Raw genomic sequence first — 6,140 nt, forward strand, 5'->3', positions numbered from 1 at the left:
AGATAAATAGTCTTTTTATTTCGAAGCCATCATCAGTGTGATAGTTTCATGCTGATAATGGCGTCTAGCTGAAAGGGGTTTGTTCTTAAAAACAATGAATCAGAAGACTGTTTTCTGTGAGTGCCAAAGTTTTGTCTCTTCGATTCTTGCCACTTCCCTGCAACTGATACTACTTTTCATCATATCAGTTAAATGATAAATGTGGGAAAAGTTTTCAGTCTGTCATCAAGTGCATTCACAGACTGTAGACCCTACTTTAACTTTTACAGTTGAGATCAGGACAAGAGGCTCAATCGGGCTGTTTCCACTACCGGGCAATACCTGGAATGAGGCGGGTCTCACTCACCGAAACGCCTCTAATTTGAATATGAGCCGTCCGGCGCTGGCTTTTGTCGGGACTTTTTTCATTCCTGTCGAAGAGCAGGGTCTTTTTTCTCCCCTGAAAAAAGCCTGGTTACTGATTGGATATATCGCAAAGCAGGATGTGACGTAGATCTCGACGCCAGAACTACACACGCCATTTGTAAAAGCCGGTGAATCAGTGTTGCCAACTTAGCGACTTTGTTACTATAATTAGCAACTTTTGGGCTCTTCTTAACGAGCTGTGGAGGCCGGCGGCTCGTTAAGAAGAGTAAGAATGAGTCGAAGTGGCACATTCCTCCTGCAGCAGTCTCTCCCAGCTGCAGTTACAGAGCCAGCTAACAGTTAGCTCTGTATCAGTACAGTGTGTATGTGCTGCTGCTACAGGAGATGTTCACTTAGTCATCTCTGTTTGTTTACAACAAGCACCGGACACTCTGTGCACAGTTAGCGATGCCGGTTAATTCACAATCACTGTTTATAATCAGCAGAGAAGCTGTGCATAATTAGCCATGCTGGTTTGTTTATGAGCAGCTGCTGACTTTGTGCATAGTTAGCGATGGCGGCCACAGTTGCATCTCCCGTGTTTAATCCATCGGAACGATGGAAAACCATACGTCACCTCCAGAGTCTCTAAATCCCTCTGTGGGCCTTTTTGTAATGGAGACACGCAGAGTGAGCGGACATTAGAGAGGGCGTGGCCTGAGACTTTCCCGGTGGCCACTATTCCCCCTAAAGGAAACACGGCTAATAACCGATGCTGAAGGAAAGTCTAGCACAGTTCTCTTTCTATCAGTGGAATTTATATTAGGCAATATAGACAATGTACACAATACAATATGTGTGCAGGCAGACACCAGGTCTGTGCCATGGTGCTGTCATTGTCCTATCTGAAACACATCTATTATGCAGTGACTCTCTAAGCTTAGAACAACATTGAATATGTGCCTTTACTAAACTTCAAAAGGATGATATATTCCATGTGAAATTGGTCACATTTTGAAAGCCTGTGATGCTGTGGATGTATTGAACTTTATATTCAACTTCCATTTGAGTTTTCCATTGTGCTTTAAACAGACACATTCTTTATCTCAGTGACACAGGGGGACAATTTAGGAAAAAAAAGGTACAGTGATGAAGAAAAAAGCTAAATGGACTGTCTGGATGCCTCCGAACAGGAGACAGAAGTTCATTTTGCAGTCTGCCCACACATACCCTCCTGACCAAATATTCAGCAGGCATGTAGGCAAACCATCTATCTGCATTCCTGCAATCCTCAGGGGTCTGCAGAAAGAAGAGTTTCATGGAGATCACATGAGGACTGTGAAAGAAGACTTTCTGAAAGCAAATGAAGGGGAGGGGGGAGCACAACTTACCATCAAATGGGTTTATTTTAGAAGACACACTGGCTATAAATAAATACATTAAGCTCAATGTCCAAAACGCTCTGCACACAGCTGTGAATTACAGTTATTTAAAGGAAAATTGTTATGTTTTCAGCCGAGGCCTCAACTTGAGGGTGACAGCCTGACTGGAGGATATGAAGGATGAATCGCTTCCCAGCTTCTTTTAAATGTCACTTGGTAGTTTCACCATCAGCTGTCTGAAAAAGCTTCCTGCCCCGAGGCATTGTGTCAGTCTAGAACACGCCTGGGAAACACATAATTCCTCAACAGAATAATTTTTTTTAACCTGTAAAACTGCTAAATCCTGCCGATATAAAGCGAAGTGCTGTGGGATATTTTCAGTCGAGCTTGTTTTGAAAGCACGTATAAGGATCTTAATGTTTGTTGAGCTTGTTTTTACTGGTGTTTAGATGTATTTCCTGACATATCATGCATGTGTCCTGCTGATGATATTTGATTTTGACTTGAGGTTTGTGTGCGTCAACGATTTTGCTCCGAGAGAGAAAACTAGAGACTGACCATTATGCACATTCTTCGTCTGTAAATTCAAATCTTCGTCCAGCAAGTGTCCCAGTCACTAGGTTTTGGCTTGTTTGCTCTTCTTTTAGAACATCTCATATCTCTATATCGATTTGTCGATGAGTGAATGTATGTGTGTTTGTGTCTTGATTCTAACTGTATGCATTTCTGAGGTCAGCTTCCCTGTTTTTTTCATGATGCTGCAGGGGCTTATTGGTGCTGCTTGAGGAAATGGTCCTGAACATATTTGTTTGTAATGATAATATGATAATATGCATATTATATTTCACTGAGTTTGGGGGGGGAAATGTGGTGGACTCACTGATGGACATTGCCATTACTATCAATACATTAGTCAAATGGATGTATAAATCCATCCCCTATATACATGTGCTTTAAAGTCACAATACACATACACATCATTTAACAAGACATCAAGGTTAACACAACAACTTATTAAATAATGTGAAATTCTGTTTCTTTGTGGTTCTGTACATTTGTTCACAACTTATCCTTCAATAAATCTATCTATAAACCCAAAATGTGTGTGAGTGTGTGTGTATGTGTCTAGGGCATATCTCTGCTGTTAGTCAGACTGACCTCAGATTTCGTATGTGTGCATCCTCGATTTTGAAGATTTTTGAATTCATTTTTCAAAATGTCATTATTTACTTGGGAAGTGTTGCAGCATTGCACTGTTTCTGATCGGACGCCTTTTAGTGGAGCTCCGCCCCCTTTTAGGGGAGCTCCGCCCCATTGTGTGATAGGCCTACACCTGGTCAGTAACACAATTCACTCTGGATTTCCACCCTGACTCATCTCATCTGGAAGTCTATTTAGCCTACCTATCTTTAGGAGTTTTAAAGACGCTACAAGGTTCCATTTTCCAATAATATTCTAATAGTTTCCAGCAAATATCAATGTTCAATGTGTATGTGCTGGATGGTGTTTTATGGAGTTGCAGACGTTGTAGTGCGGCATGTAATGTACGAATACATACTTGCTACGGGCACTTCACTAGTTCTAATAAAACGCACACAAAAAAGAGCCGGAATCAACTTTTGCAATGTTTTGTCAGTGTCAAACAATTTGTAAATTATGTTTTATATCAGCACTCTTGCCTCACAGCAAGAGGGTTGCCGGTTCGACTCTGGCCTGCAGCTCTTCTGTGTGGAGTTTGCATGTTCTCCCCGTGTCAGCGTGGGTTCTCACCGGGTACTCCGGCTTCCTCCCGTAGGAGTGAATGAGAGCGTGATTGTCTGTCTATGTGTCAGCCCTGTGATAGTCTGTCCAGGGTGTGTATATATATATATATATTTAAAGGCCGCACAGTTGTGTAGTAATTAGCAGGATTTGAATTCAGCCCGAGACTCTTCTGTGTGGAATTTGCATGTTCTCCCTGTGTCAGTGTGGGTTCTCTTTGGGTCCTCCGGCTTCCTCCCACAGTCCAAAAACATGCAGCTCAGGTTTAATTAGTGACTCTAGATTGCCTGTAGGTGTGAACAAGACTGTCAATGGTTGTCTGTCTCTATGTGTCAGTCCTGTGATAGTCTGGAGACCTGTCCAGGGTGTGTCCCGCCTCTGGTCCAATGTCAGAGTTCAGATAAGCAGTTTCGGAAGTAATTATAAATATTCAAATTAAATATTTTTCTTTGTATTTGGTGATTTGTATTTGGGACAAAAGATGCAGAAGAGGCATTCTACCTGTAAGATTCATTACAATCAGTTCAGGCTTATAAGAGAAACATTAAATGCATGATCAGATCCAGAACCACCCCACACCAAATCATATTTAAATTCATGAATTATACAATACATTATATTATGCAAACTGTCTCTTGCAGTCATATAAGTTCAGTATGCACAAGGAGCAAATGCTCCGACACTGAAGCAGGTTGATTTTAATCCTCTGGACTCATAAATGTTCTCATGAAACATTAGGCGGCAGAACTCATTATTGCTTTTGCTTCCAGGAAAAGCGAGTTTGATACAAATGATTTCTCAGTTACATTGCTGTCAATGTAATGGAAAGAAATTATATACAGACAAGTCTTTTTAAAGTCATTCAGGTCATTGGGTGTCCTGCATTATGCAAAGATAATGCAGTTATATGATAAGAGTGGGTTTTTACCCCTTCTTGCATTAAAAAATAGACATTAATTCAAGTTATACAATGGACTGCATGACTTGTCGGATTATGGATCATGAAGGTCAACACTATGAATATCAATTTTCAGTTCTGCAAGGTTTCATACTTTGCTTCTTTCAACTTTGTTCTAAAAGGAAAACTTTTTTCTGCAAAGTAGTCATTTGTTGTTTGGACTAAATGTATGTAAATTAGAGGTGTGAATCCCCAGAGGCCCACGATATGATTTTATCCTGATACTTGAGTCACAAAGTCGCTACAGTTTAACAGGATACTTGTTACTTTATTAGTGTGTTTATCTGTTTGTGTGTTTACAGATACATGTGTTGCATCAAAACAAACCCCATAACAACTGAAACAACAGCATCTGATTTAAGTGTGTTACATGTATCTAAATAATAACTAACATTATCACAATTAAGTTATCATTTTGTGATGTAAATAGCACAATTCATTCACCCACAGACAGTAGTGTGTGTATAAACAAAGAAACAACCACAACGACCATTATTCATTGTGTTATTACATTTGTGGGAACTTATTACAATATTGAAAGTTGAAGATTTCCACTTCCCTACAAACATAATAAGTCCCTCTAAACCTCAGTTATTACATTTGTGGGAAATCACATGTCACGTTTGTAGTAGGCAGCGACCTTTGTGGAAAATGTATTACGTTTGTGGGATTATTGCATTAAAAGCTGCAGATTTTTATTACGTTTGAGGTTTATTATGTTTGTGGGCATTATTACATTTGCGGGCGTTTCCATGCTGTATCGATTTTTTTCCCCCACCTCTATAAAGCAGTAAAATATGTTGTCTCGAATGGCTAAAAGCAGGGTAGAGCCATGTATCTCTCCATAATCAAACCATATTAAGCATCACATTTAGATCCTTGTAGACCTGATGCAACTACAGCCAATGCAAGCAATGAGTAAACAAAAAGTGCTGAAACAACCTTTAATGTAGCATCAAACATTTACATAAGGGATAAAAAAGAATTGGAATGAACATGAAAGGTTAATGCTAGAGTACAGCAGCTAAATCTCGCTGGGCCTCCCACTGAATTCAAATCCAAACTGCTTCCATAATTAACTTCTCAGAGGGTTTGTTGTCATAATTATCCACTCATCATGGAATAACCCAACAACAATCATTTTCTGACAGGGCAGCCAAACTAAACAGGTCAAAATACCCCATGCATTAGTGCAATTTCACAACTTATGTACATTTACAGTACAGGCATCTCATTCAATGCGTTTTTCTTTATTTTCATGACTATTTACATTGTAGATTCTCACTGAACGCATCAAAACTATGAATGAACACATATGGAATTATGTACTTAACAAAAAAAGTGTGAAATAACTGAAAACATGTCTTGTATTTTAGATTCCTCAAAGTAGCCACCCTTTGCTTACTAGAACATAAGACATGTTTTCAGTTATTTCACACTTTTTTGTTAAATACATAATTCCACATGTGTTCATTAATAGTTTTGATGAATTTAGGAAAAACATTGAATGAGAAGGTGTGTCCAAACTTTTGGCCTGTACTGTACATTCACATTTAACATGCTAACGAACCATAACATAATAATAGATATATTCTCTCATAAGAACTGCAGTTCGTTCTGAGCAAGAAAAATGTCTTGTGCTGAAATAACAAACTGCACAAAAAACTAGAGACCGTTTTTTCTGCAACACAATG

The sequence above is a fragment of the Centropristis striata genome, chromosome 7 (assembly GCF_030273125.1).
Source record: "Centropristis striata isolate RG_2023a ecotype Rhode Island chromosome 7, C.striata_1.0, whole genome shotgun sequence".
NCBI lineage: Eukaryota > Metazoa > Chordata > Actinopteri > Perciformes > Serranidae > Centropristis > Centropristis striata.